Below are 19,473 nucleotides of genomic sequence, written 5' to 3'. Positions count from 1 at the left end.
ATTCAATGATTTGTCAGTACTTAGTTTTGCTAATCTTTCAATGAAAGTGTTCTTAAAAGTGCAGTGTGATTTTTTTTAGTGAATGTTTAAAAAGCCTTTAAAATTCCACAAAATGATATCAGCTTTCTTTATTGGTGGACAGAGTAGATCACCTTAGAGGAGAACTTGCTTATTCAGGAAACAGTGGTTGCAATGACCCCACATATTTACATATGTAAATATAAACCAAATAAGAAGCCATTGTATCTGGAAAGTTCTGAAAGAGAGCCTGAAATCTCTCCCAGAGCTGCCTGGAGTGCAGAGCTGATCTGTAGGTAGAAAATGGACATATCTGAATCAGGACAAAAACATCTTCTGAAAGGAAAGAGATTGGGACCATAACCTTTTTTTTTTTTTTGGAGGTTTAATATTATTAACATCTCTCTGTTAGAATGCCATTGACCTAACCGATGTTGACTAGAAAGAATTTTTTAAAAAATTCACCAGGAGAAAGAGAATCCTTTTGTTGCTAACTCAGGCTCACCATCAGGGCTGACATTTTAAATGAAAGGTCCAGTTCTAGAACATATCTCGCTAGAGCTGGCAGTGTTTTTGGAATTAATGTCACTGGTATAGGAAGGAGTGTGAGTTGTGCCTGTGAGAACGGACTGAAAAAGCTCTTACATGGAAATCCAATACCGACACTGGTGGAGGGAACTGGTTCACCAAAGATGGGGCCCTTGCTATGAAAAAGTATTTATTATAATAGGCGGGAGTAGCGTCCAATCACAACATCATATATGATAAGGCCAAAAGCACAAGTGCCAGTGGCTGGTCAGCTTGGGCTGCCATAACAAACGCCATAGGCAGGGTGGCTTAAACCATAGAAATTTATTTTCTCACAGTTCCAGTGGCTGGAAGTCTGAGGTCAAGGTGACAGTACAACTGGGTTTTGGTGAGAGCCCTTTTCCTGGCTTGTAGTTGGCCACCTTCCTGCAGATGGCCTCTTCCTTTCTGTGTCTTCATGTGGCAGAGAAAGAAAGACTACAAGCTCTCTGGTACTATAAGGGCACTAATTCCATCATGAAGCCCTACCCTCATCTAAACTTAATTATCGCCTAAAGGCTCCCTCTCCAAATACCATCATATTGGGAGTTAGTGCCTCAACATAAATAAATTTTGGGAGAGACTCAATTCAGTCTGTAACAACTAGGAACTTAGCAAATTTTTGCCTATTTTTCCATCTGTACTTTGCAATAAGAAAGGCCTCAATAGGGGATCCCTGGGTGGCACAGCGGTTTGGCGCCTGCCTTTGGCCCAGGGCGCGATCCTGGAGACCCGGGATCGAATCCCACGTCGGGCTCCCGGTGCATGGAGCCTGCTTCTCCCTCTGCCTGTGTCTCTGCCTCTCTCTCTCTCTCTCTCTCTCTGTGACTATCATAAGTAAATAAAAAAAAAAAAATTAAAAAAAAAGAAAGGCCTCAATATTGAATAAATCCCTGGTTTTAATGGAATGATGGAGGTTTTAGTCTTCTGACTGATCGGAAGAATGGTTTTTCTAGAAATTAATTAAAATTAAAAGAAGTGAAAATAACCCTTTGACAATTCCCAGAATGGTTGTATGAGAAGTTCCCTGGAGCCATCTCCCAGCAGAACAACAATAAATGGACATGAATTAGAAAACAACAACCAGCTAAAATTTTGGAATTTTTCCCATGAGCAAAAAAAAATGCATAAAGACATTTTATTCAGGACGCCTGGATGGCTCTGGGGTTGAGTGGCTGCCTTTGGCTCAGGTTGTGTTCCCAAGGTCGGAACAAATGAAACTTCTATTGTGTTTAATCAGTGAGATTTTGTAAATTGTTATTACAACATACCTCATCCTAACCTGACTGCCACAGGCACTGTTAAATGAATTATAAATGTAAGAAAATCAGATTTTAAAATTTAGATGTAGTTTATTAGAATCAGTTTGAGCGTGTTTGAGTGATTATATATTTCAAAATGAATAAAGGACATTTTATTTACTTTTTAAGTGTTTTTTATTACATTCTTCATTTTTTCTCATACAAAAATTGACAAAAGAGATGGAAGTCCTCTTTTAAGCAGTGTCATCAGTATCTCTGTGGCTCCCACATCAAAGACAGAGATGGAAGACTTACACTGTTCCATAGATGCTTTAGACAAGAAGTGACAAACAGAAATTTTGCTAATGGTTGCTTTAAAAATAAATAATTTGCAACACTGTTGATTCAAATTATGATAATGAAGGTAAATTAGTCAGTAAATGTATGAGTAATTTGTGGCACACTTATACTGGGAAAGACTTGAAAAGAGTACAATAAAAAGTTGCAGTTTAGATGTAGGAAAACCACAGGCCTTCATTTGTACCTCTAATGATGAAGGTGCAAAGAGGTGAGACAGTTACCTTAAACCAGGGAGAAAACTGCCCCGAAAGTGTTGCCAAAATAGTGCTGTTAAAATTAATCACCGGATGAAGCCAGGCCGCAGCAACATGACAGGGAAAGAACCGAGGTAATAACCACACCGGAAGCCCTCTCTTCTCTTCTTTAAATGTACCACCATGGTCATCTGTTGACAGAATTTGAATAGAAGTAAGTCCAAGGTCAAGGGAGATCTCTGTGGTGGTCTATGTGGGTCATCCTCTCAGGGTGTAGAGTGGGGCACAGAAGGGTGAGCATGGATCTGCAGAAATGCAGGGAAAAACTAAAGCTCTTGTGACTAATATTTCACTGTCACAGGGGTTGTAGGACACAGCAAGAACATGTTGACTCTTCTGGTCATGCTCAATCTTTAACTTGAATCAGAATCAGCTAGAGGACTATAACCAGGTGAGTGGGCTTCCTTCCAGGGTTCTTATTTGCAGTGGGGCCCAAGAATGTGCATTTCTATGCAATTGGAGCCACACTTGGAGAACCACTGAGTTTTTGAATCCTTACTCTGCTTTTCAGTAGCTTGGAACCATGACTAATCCCCCAGTTTCTCTGATGTTCAAAAATTTACCTACTCATATATTAAAACTCATTAAGTATTAAATAATTTATCAATTTGTTGAGGAGAATGTTTGTGTTTGTCCAGAATGACTTTGTACACGTTACTGTGAAATTGCATGAGAAAATCCCTAGTACATTGTTTGGTACTTGATAAATATGAATATACAGTACTTTTTCTTTTTCTTTTAAGATTTTATTTATTTATTCATGAGACACACTGAGAGAGGCAGAGACACAGGCAGAGGGAGAAGTGGGTTCCCTGTGGGGAGCCCGATCACGATTCGGTCCCAGGACCCTGGAATCATGACCTAAGCCAAAGTCAGATGCTCAGCCAAGGAGCCATCCAGGTGCCCCTTCAGTACTTGCTTTCATGCTAATATGTTCTAAGTAAACAAATTAATTAAACCAGAAATAATTTAAAGCCAGTGGAAATATATAGAAAGCTATAATATGTAACATTCTAAAGTAATGATAAAGATATCATTTATTAGTCTTGATTAAATTATTTGTGTATATAACTCTTATCAAAGGCAGCAAATCTATACATGATAGCTTGATGATATTTTGTGCCTATTGAGTCTGTATGAATATGCTGCCATCATATTTTCATTATTTCTTAGTAAATGACTCGTGCTTTACTTGAAGGCAAATGGTAATTGAAATTAATAGTAGTTTGCTACCACGATACATGCAGGAGCCTTTGAGACCAAATGTATGACATGCCCTTTATTCATCCAGCAACAGAGGAAAATCTGGAATGGGTAATGCTGTTTTAACCCAAAGTAGGCCCAGCTTCTCTCTGTCTTCATGTTTGCTGTTCTTCTCAAGTCCTGAGGTCACTTTCTGCAGCAGTTAACATGGGCCCATTCACCCATCACTCCCCTCCACAGGCTCTAGTGTATGCTCCCCAGCCAGGGAAATACCTGGAAACCAAGTACTTGTTTTATTTTTTAAATTTTTGTTTTAAAGATTTTATTTATTGACAAACAGAGAGAGTATGTAGCAGACAGGCAGAGGGAGAGGGAGAAGCAGGCTCCCAGCTGATTAGGGAGCCCGATGTGGGGGCTCGATTCCAGGACCTCGGGATCATGACCTGACCTGAAGGCAGGTGTTTGACCAACAGAGCCACCCAGGTGCCCCCAAGAGCTTGTTTTTTGTTTTGTTTTGTTTTGTTTTTTAAAGATTATTTATTTATTTATTCAGATAAAGAGAGAGAGATTGAGAGAGAGAGGCAGAGACTCAGGCAGAGGGAGAAGCAGGCTCCAGGGAGCCCGACGTGGGACTCGATCCTGGGTCTCCAGGATCACACTGAGGGCCGCAGGTGGCGCCAAACTGCTGCCCCCCAAGAGCTTGTTTTAAAATGAATTAAACATATTCTGTATCACAGATGATTACAAGCCCTAGGGCTCAGAATTTTAAGTTGGAAGAGATGAACTTATGATATATTTACTTACAAACTTAAGATTATTCTCAGATGATAAGGCCTCAAGTAAGGACTGCCACATAAGAGATGTACATTTTTATTATATGATTTGATTATACTGTTTATAATTATTTCATAATTTTCTATTACTATTATTTGCTTAAATATTAGAACATTTAAATTAGCACAGCAGCTATTTCTGGCTTCCCACCTTTATTTCTTTCTGCCTTTAAAAATCTCTACATACAAGTCCCAAATACTGCGGGACTCTGGCTGTCTTTTTTATTTTTTTTCCAAACACACATCCAGTTCCTAAAATGATAGTTCTCAACACTGGATACTGAATGGAATTTACTGGATGTCACTTGGCTGCTATTTATAATCACTTGCTTTCTAAGCTGATATTCTGATATGATGGGTCCAGGTTGGGGCCTAGTCCTCAGTGGTTGAACATTCTTGGCTGCTTTGAGGTACGGTCATGATTGAGAATGAGTTACCTAGGCTAATGCCCAATACAAAGTAGATGTTCAATAAGTATTTATAAATAAATGAAGAAAATACATAAATACTGAGTATGTGTTAAATGTCAGCTCTAGGATAGCTTCAGTGAAACATTAGTATGAAAGTCCCTGCCTTTAAAGCACCCTTGGTGATGTAGAGCATTTGCACTGCAAAATCATAATCAGTCTCCCGCGCAATGTGGCATAGACTCGGTAGTAATCATAATCATCCCGTTCACCAACACGCCTTCTCCTCCCCCTGTGCTCTCCGAGCTGAAGACAGCAGCACCACCTGCTCTCTCATCCTCTCCAGAATCTGTTGGGTCATCCTAAATACCACTCTTTCTTCATTCTCATATCAAATTGATCCCCAGGTCTTATGTTTTTGGCTTCCCTTGTAATGTTAGAGGGTCTTTGTTTTTCTTTCCCTTTCTTCACACCACCATTGCTGTAGGTGTACTCTGATTTGAATCAGCATGAGTCTCCCAGCTTCCAGTATGGGAGAAACCATTCTCAAATTGCTCTAAAGCACAAAACTGGACATATCAGTCAAAGGACTGGCTTGAAATCCCTCAACACCTCTTCATTTTGTTCAGAATAAAATCTATATCCTTACATTTTATAGGACCCAAGAGTATGGGCTGCCCCTAACTCCACAATCTAATTCTAATTAGCTATGTCTTGTGCCTTGAATCTATCACTCTCTCTCTCCCTCTCTCTGGATTAGGTTTTATTATTTCCTCTGCTTATAAAGCTTATCTTCTCTTCTATCTCAACCTCATTTTGCTAATTGTTCTTCCTCCTTCAGTACTTATCTGAGACTCCACATCTTCTGAGAGTCCTTCACTGATCACCAAAGAATATTTGTTTAAAAACATTTGAATACATAACACAAATGATCCTTATATTTAAATATCTCCTATCTTCCTGGAGCACAATTTTACGTGGGAGCAAGACTTAGGAGAACATCTCTAGTTTGATTATGCACTTGTACTCAAAATGAGAGTGAGAGGTATTTTTAAATCTTGTTTAAGGGTTCCAGTGAAATAGGGACCTTCTGAGGTTATTTGAGATCTCTGGAGTACATTTCTGAACCTCTGCACTTAAATAATGGCTTCATGGCCTCTGATACACTTATAAGCCCACATTTCTAGGTCCCATAGTCCCCCTGAATTCTGGCAACACAGGGTACACATGTTACCCTGTCCATTTCCTAGATCTTACAGCAATAGGTTTTCATAAGATCTTAACCACTATCATTTGATTCTGTTCACAAGGCGTGTTGTTGCACTTTCTCCACAGTGTTAAAGACATCAGTAGAAAGGACTGCTTTCCTGATAAAGATGTACATCAATGAAACAATAATCACATGTAGTCAGAAAGCGAGGAAATAGAAATCAGTATTTATCAGTATCGACCATGTAACAGCATTATGTTGTCTGTTTTGCAGATTTTATCTTTTCTAGAATTCTTTAAGATATATGAACTTTTCTCCATCTTATACATGATGACATAGTTAAGAGCTGAAGAAACCTTGGGATTCAAACTCAGACATGTCGGGATCCCTGGGTGGCGCAGCGGTTTAGCGCCTGCCTTTGGCCCAGGGCGCGATCCTAGAGACCCGGGATCGAGTCCCACATCGGGCTCCCGGTGCATGGAGCCTGCTTCTCCCTCTGCCTGTGTCTCTGCCTCTCTCTCTCTCTCTGTGTGACTATCATAAATAAGTAAAAATTAAAAAATATGTATATTTTTAAAAAAATAAAAAATAAAAAAATAAAAAAAAACAAACTCAGACATGTCAACTTTAGAGCCTATGCTTTGACCATTAAGCGTTCTGCTTCATAGGACAATTATAATGCATATGAAATCTTGCTGCCTCTTTCTGTCTATCATATAAGATACATAAGAAGCTTACTGGTTTTAAGCTTTTGAACATCAAGGAGTTGGATTTAAAAAGGACCGCCGGTGGGAAATCTAGTGATACTGAGGCAAGTAGAAATTAGATACACATTAATATTTCCATATTATGAACAAAGCTAAATCTTATAATTTTTTTAAATAAATTTTTATTTATTTATGATAGTCACAGAGAGAGAGAGAGAGAGAGAGAGAGGCAGAGACACAGGCAGAGGGAAAGGCAAGCTCCATGCACTGGGAGCCCGACGTGGGATTGGATCCCGGGTCTTCAGGATCGTGCCCTGGGCCAAAGGCAGGTGCCAAACTGCTGTGCCACCCAGGGATCCCCTAAATCTTATAATTTTTAACTTCTCTGTTCTTACGAACAGAGACGAACAGGAAGCTGAAGGCTCAAGCGAACATTTTGGTTACAAGCTTACATCCTTTGAGGTCAATAACACTGTAATTAATGCAACTTGGGCTTCCTCTATAGACCTTCTTTTATCATAAATAAAGATAATTCAACGTTCGTAATAAAGATTAATAGTATCAGCTAATCTGCAGGAAAAGAACAAATTTAAATCTAGTTGGTTGCCTGGAAAAATTTTAAATTTTAAGTCATGTCCATAAATGTATTTCAATAGGACAGCATTATGAGTTGAATTGTGCCCCCCACAAGAAGATATGCTGAAGTCCTAGCCCCCAGTACCACAGAATGTGACATTATTTGTAAATAGGGTTGTGATTGTAATCAGCTATAAGTAGTTAAGAAGAGATCATGAACCAGGGTGGGCCCCTAGTCACATATGACTGGTATCCTCATTAGGAGATTGGCATGTGAAGACAGACACGCAGGAGGAATGCCATGTGAAGATGGAGGCAGAGATTGGATGATGAATCTATAGACCAAGGAATTTCCAGGATTGATGGTTCTCAGTGGAGGACAGAGGCATGGAGCAGTTTGTTTTCAGAGTCTTCAGAAGGAACCAACCATGCTGATACATTGATTTTGGACTTCTAGCCTCCAGAACCACGAGAGAATAAATTTTCACTGTTTCAAGCCACTCAGGTAGTGGTGCCTTGTTAGGGTAGCCCTAGGAAAGTATTACAAGGAGCTTTTCTGCATTGGATTAATGTTTCTTTAAAATTTTACAAATAATAAATACAAATATGCTCCAAGTAGTTGCTAGAATTTGCATAATCCTCAGGTATGCACTCTTGGCCAGGACTGAACCTCTCTAGGGTTATCAAAGCAGAATCACTAGCTAATATACATGGCTATTCAGTAGCTGAAATATAATACTCACCAGTAAAGAAAATGTGCTATTTTAGAGTTTTTTTTCAAGTACTTTACCTAATTTAAATCATGAGTATAACACCATTCTACCAAAATTAGTTTAGTTCCATTTTACCAAGGTAAAAACAGAAGCATCAGTGAGCTTTTTAACATTACAAAACCAGTAATTGAAGTGTTTGATTTAAATTCCATCTTCTTTCCACAATGTATTTGTTAGCATCACCTTGCTCACTAAACTTGAAACAGAATGTCTCATAATAAGTGTAACTTCATTCATTACTACAGACTGAGGAAATAGCATATTATAAAGTACTTCAATAGAACATCTCTTCTCAACCATGAAAAGAAAAAACAAATTAAAATAATGGACTGTAAGACTTATGAAATTATGTTGAGGTTGGACACTTGTTTGTTTACAATATATACTTTAAAAATATATCTTCATTTGAAATTTTGAACCAGGTGAATAAATAAAAACAAAAAGGCAGCATACAGATTGAGAGAAAATATTTTCAACATATATATGATGAGGTTAATATCCAAAATATATAAGGAACTCATATAATTCCACATCAAAAAACAAAGAACCATACTAAATAGTGGACCAAGGACCTAAATAGACATTTTTCAAAAGAAGACACTCAAGTGGTGAACAAGTATATAAATAGATACTCAATATCCCAAATTAAATTATGGAAATACTCATCAAAGCCACAGTGAAATATCACATCGTGCCTGCTAGAATGGCAATTATCAAGAAAAAAAAGTTAGATATGGAGAAAAGAGAGCACTTGTATAACGGTTGGTGGGAATGTAGATTGTAACAGTCATTATGGAAATAGTATGGAGATTACTCAAGAAAACTAAAAATAAAATTACCATATGATTCAGCAATCCCTCTTCTGGTATATACCAAAGGAAGTGAAGTCAGTACCTCAGAGAGATAATTTGCGCTCTCAAGTTCATTGCAGCATTATTCGCAATAGTCAAGATATGGAAACAACTAAGTATTTGTCAACAAATAAATGGATAAAATGCTATATGTACATCAATAATATTATAGTACTCAATAATCAACAATATTATACATATATTATATTATATATATAACATTATTGAGCCTAAAAAAGGAGATCTTGTCATTTGCAGCAACATGAATAGAACCTGGAAGACATTATGATAAGTGAAATAAGCCAGACCAGAAAGAGAAAAAGAAAAACAAGCACACGATCTCACTTACATGTGGAATCTAAAAAAGTTGAATGCGTAGGATCAGAGGGTAGAGCAGTGCTTGCCAGGAATGGGGAAGTGGGAGAAATGGGGATATGGTGGTCAAAGGTACAGAGTTGCAGTTATGGAGGGCAAATAAGTCCAGGGAGCTAATTTCCAGCAGGATGGCTAGAGTTAATAACACTGTATTGCAATTGGCTGAGAGAGTAGATTTCCGGCACTCCTATTACACACATAAAAGTGGTAACTGTGCAAGGGGAATACATGTTAATTAGCTTAACCGTAGTAGTCGTTTCACTACATGTATGTCTATACCACACATCATGTTGTGCACCCTAAATGCATTTAATTTGTATTTAGAAAATAAAATGAAAAGGATGCAAATCAACTCCTAAAAGTCCAGAATCAAACTATTACTATAAAAGAATTAAACTGAAGGGGATATCAGTATTTGGGGCTTCTGAAATAAATCTTTAACGTTATATCTGAACATTGAAACCAGGGACATCCTCTCCACATCTGTGCTCTCCGATGCAGACTGCATGCTCTCACACCCTCCGTGATGCACAAGACACACTTGCTCCCAATCGCCCTTGCTTGCCTTCCACATCAAGCTGGATTAGCTCCACCTTCTTGCCAACAACCTCAGTCCACTTGACCTATCATCTTACTGTCCCGTTCCCTTGTGACTGTACCCAAGTTATTTGTCATTGCTGGGGTAAATCATAAAACTTTACAGTTCTGGGGTATAAAACAATGGCTGATAGGTATGGTAGGGTCAGATTCCAGCTCTGCCACTTAGTAGCTTATAACATCGGCCAATTTACTTAATTTCGTTATTCTCAAGTTCTTCATCCATGAAATGAGGACAATAATACTAAAGCCGCAGTGACAATTAGATGAGTTAATATTGTAAAATGCCTCAAACAGTGCCTGGTTCATATGAATGCTTTACGAGCATGATCTATTAGTGTTATTATTGGTGTAATAAGACCGTATGGTTTTAATAGTCAACTCTATTTTCAATACAAACTGTCAATCCTATTGTGATTCATATGGCAGCCCTCTCTCTCTATTCTTAGAGAGGTTAACAGAATCTTTGACCTCATCATTTTCCTTTTGCCTTACCCTTTAACACATGGCCTTGCCTCCTACTATCATAATTGATCTGAAAGGCTCTCTCTCAAATTATGCCACCAAATTTACAAATGGACCCGTGTTTCCATCTATTTTTTATATATTCCTTCTCTTGTAATACCAAAAGTGCCCAGTATATTATTTGAAGTTTATTGTTTAAAATTTTCCACCTGTGCTCTGGATTCTATCCTCGCCTCCTTAGAGGCTTTTCTCTATGAATCAATTTCTCTCTCTGTCTCTTCTTTATATCTTCAATGTCTCCTACACTAGTGACTCTTGCCCATCAGTATTTAAACATATTCAAGATCCCTGTAAGTTAGTTACGTGAAAAGTGAAAGCAAAATCAAACAAAAGGAATTAAAAACAATTAACCATCTCCTCATTACCATCTTCTCCAACAATCACACTTTTTTTTCTTTCCATCACAGGAAATTTCTTGAAAAAGTCATCTATGCTTCCTCTTATGGTTCCTGACTTCCAAACTGATCTGAGTATCAAATGAAATAACATGTATAAAGTCTAATACAAATTCCTGAAATATATTAGGTTTTTAATAAAAGTTAAGTATTATTGCTATTATACCCTAAATGGTGATTGGGCTTATTTTAATATATTTGTTTGAGAGAGAGAGAGAGAGAGAGAATGAGTTGGGGGGGGAGCAGAAGGAGAGGGGGAAGCAGATGCCACCCCTTGAGCAGGAGCCTAACATGGGGCTCCATCCCAGGACCCTGGGATTAGGACTTGAGCTGAAGGCAGATGCTTAGCTGACTGAGCCACCCCTGAGCCCTGATGATCTTTGTATTTCACTAAGAAAATACAAGCAACCTGGAAAGAAATTTCACCAGCTCCCATAACCACATCTACCCACGTTATTGTCCATGTCTTCTATTCTCGCAAATGAACTGTGTGTTTTAGGCAAGCGCAACCTCTTAATCTGTGCTCTGAATTTTATGTCACTTATTTCAAGACATTGCCCCATCATTTCTTCCTTTTCTTTCCTCCACTATTCATTATTTTTTCTTTTTTAAAATTTTTATCCACATACAAAAATGCCAAATTCCTTCATCTTAAAAAAACACTTTCTTTACTACAATTCAACACCATTTCCTACTCCCACCATATTTCCAGCCTTCCTTCTACAGCAACACTGTTAAAATGAGCATTCTCCAACTTGATTCTTCTCAGTCAACCTTGAATCCATCCCTATCATATTTACACTCACAATCACTCCTAAATTACAGAGGTCTCCCCCCTTAACTAGATTTCACTTTTGACACTTCAATTACCTGTAGTCAGTGGTGATCCAGAAGCAGATGATCCTCCTTCTGACTTAGTAGTAGAACGTCATGGAAGCCTTAACACCATGTTGCAATGTGTATGTTGTTCACCTCATTTCACTTCATCACTCAGGCATTTTATCACCTCCTATCATCACAAGAAGGTGAATATAGTTTGATAAGACATTTTGAGAGAGAGAAAAAAGAGACTACATTTACATAACTTTGGAGCTTATTGTTATAACTATTCTATTTTATTACTAGTTATGGTGGTTAATCTCTTACTGTGCCTAATTCATGAATTAAATTTTATGTCAGGTATGCATGTATAGGTAAAAATAGAATATATATGGGGTTCTGTGCTATCTGTGGTTTCAGGCACTTACTGAGGGTCTTGGAACCTATCCCCCATGGATGAGGGAGGACTGCTATCCTTTTGTTGAATCATATTAGTGCTATGTTCTAAAGCTAATGGCCAACCCTCCTTCTTCATCTTGACTTCTCAGAAGCATTTTTTCCCAATTAATCACTTTCTTCCCAAGTGTTTTCTTTTATTGGCTTATGAGATAGTAGCCTCCTGGTGTTTCTGCAGAATCCTCCCTATCCTTCTCAGTGTCATTTGTTGACTTTTCTCATTTCTCTTATCTCTAAACTTAAGAGTACTCTAAGTTCAGTCCTTGTATGGACATCTCGTCTTTTATATCTACAGTCACTTTGCGGATGATCTCATCTGAGTGTGGTACTTTAAGCCCCAACTCTATGGTGACAGTGCCCATGTTTGTACCTTAATTTATATCTTCAGCCCAGACTTCTTCAAATGCTAGATGGTTTTTTCTGGGATACTAACAGGTACTTTGCACTTTGTACGTCCAAATCTGAGCTCTGTTACTACCCTTCAAACTCAGATACAGTTTTTTAAATTCCAGCTAGGGGCAACTTTATTCTCTAGTTCCTCAGTCAGAAATACAAGAGTCATTTGTGAGTCATCTCTTTTTCATATTATGTTTTCCTGTAAATATGGCTGTTTAAATCTTTAAAACATCAAAATTTGACGATTTTTCAACTGTCTCCAATTGCTACCATCACAACGCAAGCCACTGTTACTTCTTGCAAGCATGGAAGGCCAAAGCAGAGTTGTTTGATGAATAGTGCTAGAAGGTTTGGTTGAGGGACCAGTCAAAGAGCCTGAGAGTAGGGTCCTTCCCTGTCTGAAGGGACCGTGCTTCCCTAGAAGCCCAGGTCTCACCTCCCCCCTGCCCCCGCCCCCAAAACCAGCTCCTCTGGTGGTGAGGAGCTGGTGTTCTCGGAGAAGCCTTGGCACAAATGCCCCTAAACTCAGACTGATGTTTCTACCATGACTATCCACTCTATACAAAATTGTTCTAATGTTTGAAATCTAAATAAATGGAATAGCAGAGGACAGAGCATGGAGAACATGCAGGCAATTGGTGACTTGACAAGAGTAGTTTAAATGGTAAAAATCTGATTGGAGAAGGATTAAAAAGAACAAAGGATTTCGTTTTCCTGTAGGTTTGAAACTTCTTCACTGAAACCTGTTTCTTACTCACACTGGGTATGTCTGTCCTCAATCACCTACCTACCTGCCTGGCTATTCTATATTACCAAAACTATATCCTAATTTCCCTGCCTCCCAAATACCCTCTCCCTCAAACCAGCCTCAACCTATTGCAGAGATTAAAACCTAAAGTTCCTAAAATGATCTACAAGGTTTTTTAGGGTTAAGGTTAGGTTAGGGTTAGGGTTAAGCTCTTAGATATGGCCTTTTTCACCTCATTTCTGACTGCTCTCCCCCTGGCTCGCTCCACTCCAACTCCATTGGCCTCCCTTTGTTCACAGAGCCAGTCTAATACACTTCTGCTTCAGGGGTTTTGCCCTTGAGGTTTTCTCTACCTGGGATGCTCAGCACCCTGAAATCCCAATGAGCTATTCCTTCATGTCCTTAGTTGCCATGCCATCTTCTTAGAGAGTGCCCAACCCAGACACCTATCTAAACTGCAATTTTTCTACCAGTGATGTGTTCTACCCAGGGTCCTTCCCGTATTATTTTCTTCTTAGAAAGAATAATTAATAGGATTTTATATTATCTTTATCAGGTTATTTGCTTCTCCTACTGTAATGTAACTGTGAAATAGGGATTTTGGTTTGTTTTATTCACCAATGTACTTATAGACATAGGTGTCAATAAATATTGGTTGAGTGTATGAACATCCTTATGAAGACTGAAGCCAAATTATAGTGAGTTGAAGAATATTAGAAGATTTCAACAGAGCTGAGAAACTTGGACTCTCTCAGTTTCCCCTGAACACCCTGTAGAAGCAAAATCAGATTTTCTCCCAGTCTGAGGAAACCAGATATTAATTTTTAAAAACTCTTAATTATTTATCCTTGGAGGTATCTCCTCCCATCCATTTTGGGGAAGCTTTTCACTGTATTTTTTTTTTTTAGGAGGATGGAATACAAAGCTGTTTTAGGTGAAATGTATTGCTATGTGTGGAATTACTTGGAATTTAAGATTTAAAATGTTAGTTCCAGCCCCTAGGATGAACCTCAATGGTTTGATTTGTTGGATAAGGAAATCCTGTACTCAACAATGGCCTAGAGTCAAGTTAAGGTGCCAGAACTTTCCTGACAAACTATATAGAGAAAGCAGTCCAAAGGGTTAAGAAATGGGAATATTGGAGCAAATGTATTATATTTATCTTGATCACTCTTCCCTAACAATATGAACTTTTTACTAACTGTCCTGGTGGAGAGGAGTTAGCAAGCTCCCCCTATGCTTTAATTAGATAAGTGTATGCCAGAGGATAAGCCGTGAGCCCTGAGAAGTTTCAGAGGCTCCCACATTAGTGATTTCCTCTAGTGTTGGTGGAAAGTTGGGGCGATTCTTCTAAAGTGAAAGATAACTTAGTATATTTTATATTGCTGTTGAGGAAGAAAGGAGCCAAATTCAGTGCTTTGTGGTTTTGCTAAATTTTATATTGTCTGCTCTGTCTCATTTACCAGTAAATCCATTATGCTGTCAGTGCTGAGTGGAACCCAGAGCAAAAGAAGACTCTTAGCATACCCAGTCTGAAATGTAAGCCGCTCTGCCACCTGTACCTAATGACGTGGCATAATTAATAAAGAACAACAACAACAATAAAAAATCATGAAGGAAATCTGTGTGGCAGATATAGATGCTAAATGGAGCCTCTGGCAAGCCCCAACTTTGGAATAAGCTTAGAACCCATACCTCCTCCTTCAATCATATACTGAGCCTAGCATACCCATAAAACTATGATGATTGAAGATTAACCAAAGCATCTCACTGCGAAATGAATGGAAATGGCACATGAGAGACCAAACTATCAATGGTCTAGATTGCGCAAGTAATTAGCACAAGCAGATGGCTCAAATTCGCAAACACCTACTCTTACAGCTTCACCACTTCTTCCTCGATTCACACATAGGAACTCAAGGGAAGTTCCTTAGAACCAGTTAACTGAAAGGGAAAAAAAGAATAGGCCTGCTTTACAGATGAGTGTGCACGGTAGCAGGTACCACTGGGAAGTACACAGTTGCTACATTACAGCCCGACTTGGGGCTATAGAAGACAATAGTAAGGAGAAATCTTTTCTTAATCAAATGTCAAGCAGTATATCTAGTTATTAACACATAAATAAATAAATATTTGTTTATTTAAAGAAAAATTGGGTGTGGTATGGATCTATAGTAATTCTTGGATAGTGGCTAGATCTTGTCTTGCTTGTAACAAAAAATAAAATTGGAATACTTATGACGAGGAGGATCAGGAAAGATATGAATGGGCATCACGGAATGAGCAAAGAGGGAAAGAAATCACGTACCATGTAAGTACCTTCTAGAAGCACCTACTTCAAAGACTCCATAATCAGGTAGACAAAATGGGCCATACTGTTGATGTCGATCAGACTCCTTGTCCAAATAGTCCACTGTCTCCTCAATGGGCCACGTACAAGGAAGAGACACGGCCTAGACCTTGGCTCAAAACACATAGGCTTTCCCTCATTAAGGCTGGTCTGGCTGCCACCTGCCCAACCTTCCAATAGATGTTACAGTTTGATTAGTTTTTACCCCTTCTCTTGGATGGAAGGCAGTCATTCATCTTCGTGAGAATATATGTACATATTCCAAGTATGAACCTGCCTTCCTGTCCAGAACACTTGTGCCAGAACATCCATTAGTGGATTTTACATAATGCTTTATTTATGGCCTTGTTATCACACACATCATTGGCTGCAAACAAAGAACTCATTTTAAAGTGAAAGAAACATAACAGTGGGCTCATGTGGGAGGGATTCATTGGCTTACTATGAATTTATGAGAAAAAAAGAATTTGATAGAATAGTGTGATGGCCTATGGAAGATTCAGTTACTCCCCATAGTTATAACGCTGTCCAATGTATGGTTCCAGTTTCTTCAGTTAGAACGTACATGTCTGGGAACCAAGCTCAACAGAGGCCCCTTTCACTGATATAGTTAATAATCCATTTCTTGAACATTTGCTGCTCACCTCTGCAGCCTGGCTTTGGTAGGTTTGCAGGTACCAGAGGCCAAAGGAAGTGTGCCTATACCAAGGAACACGATCATGGTTCTGTTAATTAGGTAACTGAGACTACACCAGGCCTTTTGAGACACCTGTGATGCTGAAACAGATGTAAAGAATAAGATCAGTCCACTGGCCACAGTGCTTATCCCTAATTAGGAAGGGAAAATTGGTCTGGTACTCTACCACAGGGGCAAAGGGGACTCGTCCAGAGAAGTCACTGAAGTATCTCTTATTAATCCCTTATCTGGTTACAATCATCAATGAGAAACTGCATCAGCCCAATGGCAGATCCGGCGAGGGCTTGGGTACTATAATAATACATATTGGGATCATTCTGCCAAGTAGTGATGCTGTCAGAAGGCAGGAAGAGATGGTCTCAGAGAGTAAAAATATAGAACAATTGGTGTAAGAAGAAAGGTTTAATTATCTGTGTTAAGCTTAATGACCAGGTACACAGTTGGGCACTGATGGTTCTAACTTAACCATCCTCTGCTACCTTTTCTGAAAAGTAAAGGTGATGGTTAATGTTATAATAGTGTTTGAGATTATCTGTGGGAAACAGGCCCGCTGTATCATAAATAGATCTAAGAAAAGAGGCTGTTAATATATGATCCTGACAAACGCATCCCATGGGGTGACAAAGGGAAGTTTCTGCATATAGAAGAACAGTAAGTCCTGAACACAGGATGGAACCAGCCGGAACACCAGAGTAGACTGTTCATCATACTTGAAACTTCCTCGTACACCCTGTATGGGAGGGATGTTTGTTAGAAGTTATTTTCAGCCTGCCTCTTTGTACTACCAGACTTACCTAATGTAGAGGTCTGTCCTTCCAACATGTAGGGTTAAGCAATGCACCTAATAAAAGCAGCAGCCTTTTTGAGCTCAGGATCTTTGTGGCTTTGCGTTGGTCCCCTGATCCCCATGCCATTTTGTGTCTGTCTCGTCTTTTCAGACGAGAAGGTTCAGTTCCTGAACCTTCCAAGCTGGACTTAGGAGCAACACTATCCTTTAATGAGAGAATGTCTCTCTGGTCTAAGAATTTTTTCCTTCCAGTAAATACCTGGAATGAATAAAAATTGGCAAGAGGAGTAGAATATACTTTAGAGTCTACATTTTCTCTCCTCCACTTTCAGGTCTACTCTCCACACTTTGCTACCTACATATAGTGTTAGATGCTAGCTCTTATAGGTCAACCATTCCTTGTTAACTTCTGGCTTTTACTTGGATTTGGCCAATGCAACTACCAATAGGCAATATTGGAAGTTGGTGGAAAAAGAAGTTGGGCTGCATTTCCAATAAATCCAAATGATTGATTCTTTCTACAAGTAGAGCTCCTATTGAGTAACCCTAGGCCTGACTGAGATCTCATTTTTTTTCTTTTTGCTTTTTTATAATGTGGATAATAAAGATTACCACAGTTACAAGTCCAGAGTGCCTCAATATCCTTTTTCCCCCCTTTATACTGGCGTATGTTTAAGAAGCTTAATCATCAGATTAACTTCAAAATCCTACACAAGTAGGTCTTCTGTTTCCAGTAGACTGTGACTAACATACCTAGTTTCCTCAGAGAAGGAAGAACAGATTTCTTCTGCTTGCAAAGGATTTCAGGGAAATTTGGGGCTTAATGGTTCTAAGGCTTGCTTGGGTGCCTACACTCAGATATGCTCACCCAGTACTGCAGTCTTACTCCGTCTCCAACAATACCCTTACTTCTATGTAATACATATAACAATTATGTGTTCACCTTAGATTTCAGCCCCGATTAACAGCAAAGTCTTCCCTGAAGCTTGAAGTGGACTTTCTTAAATCTAGATTGGAAGCTCTCTTCTTGCTCCCTGTATTTTGAATGGAGACATCAAAGGTCTGACTTGTTTTGCCTATAAGCTTTCTCATGTCAGCAGAAGTGGTGATTTTACCTTGTATCATTATTTCTATGGTGAATGGTCGAGCGGAGTTACACCTCCTGTTTTAAAGTCTTGCTTCTGACTGGCATTCCCAAGTAACCACAGGCATAATCATAATACTCCTGCAAATCACTGATTAACAGTATCCCATTTAAACAGGTGCATCATTAATCTCAGAAGTTCAACTTGAGGATTTTTGTCTTGGGTCTACCTCTGGTCCCAAGAACTATATTGGTTAATTCAAACCAGTTATAAAAGTGCTACTGTGAATATTTAAACAAATATAATCAATTCAAGGAATCTGTTACATAGACAATAAAAAAAGAGAACCCAAGATGAGCAACAACAGGAATCTTTTACCATGGCTTGGAGAGACCAGCAAAGGACGTATTGTTTCCAGAGCCAAAGAATCTAGATCCTCACTAGTACGCGGAACCAATGAGGCCAGTCTAGTAGAAGGAGCTGTGTCAGAGATGCCTCTGGGCCCTGCTAGTCCTTCTCTTTGGCCAAATTAAGCCTATATGAGGCCATTAGTAAGACTAACATCACACAGATGTCAAGAAAATGTAGCCTGGATGGGTCAGTGTTTTTTGATACTCAGCCGAGCGGGGGAAAGAGAGGAATGTATCTGAGGTCCAATGAGCCAAGGGGTAGCAGAATGTTCATAAGCTAGACTGAATTCAGGTGCTCTTGAGACTTAAGGGCTCACTTCCTAAAATTTGTCAGTCTACTATGGAACCAGGTCTTAGCCTGAATATTTGACTTGCTTTTTCTTTCTTGATGTAATTTAACTTTTTTTCAGCATGGGTTTGTAGAAAGCAAAGGTAGCAACCCCAACCAACTCATGTAAATATAATATTTATTACTTTTAAAATGAGAGAAAAACCATTAAAACAGGAAAATAGGCATCACACAACCAAAGAAATAATTTCTACCATTTCTAGAGTGTACACTAAGGCCCTCCATAAGGATTTCCACTTCCATTGGTTTAGTCCTTGAGAGTCTAAATTCCAACCTAAAAATTCCAGTCAAAAGAGAGTTTAGAGCTCATTCTCTCTTGGGTAGATAATATGTGGTCATAAATGACTCTATTAGTCATTTTTTAGGTATCTATAAAACCAGACACCTAACTCTCAATACAGCCATAACTCAGTCCAAACATGAGATGTTTTTTCAATCAATTTCTAACAAACAATAGATTACTTAAGTAGCCCTTAGATAAAAG

This window comes from Nyctereutes procyonoides, unplaced genomic scaffold, assembly GCF_905146905.1.
Source record: "Nyctereutes procyonoides isolate TBG_1078 unplaced genomic scaffold, NYPRO_anot_genome, whole genome shotgun sequence".
NCBI lineage: Eukaryota > Metazoa > Chordata > Mammalia > Carnivora > Canidae > Nyctereutes > Nyctereutes procyonoides.
This window is presented reverse-complemented; position numbering follows the sequence as displayed.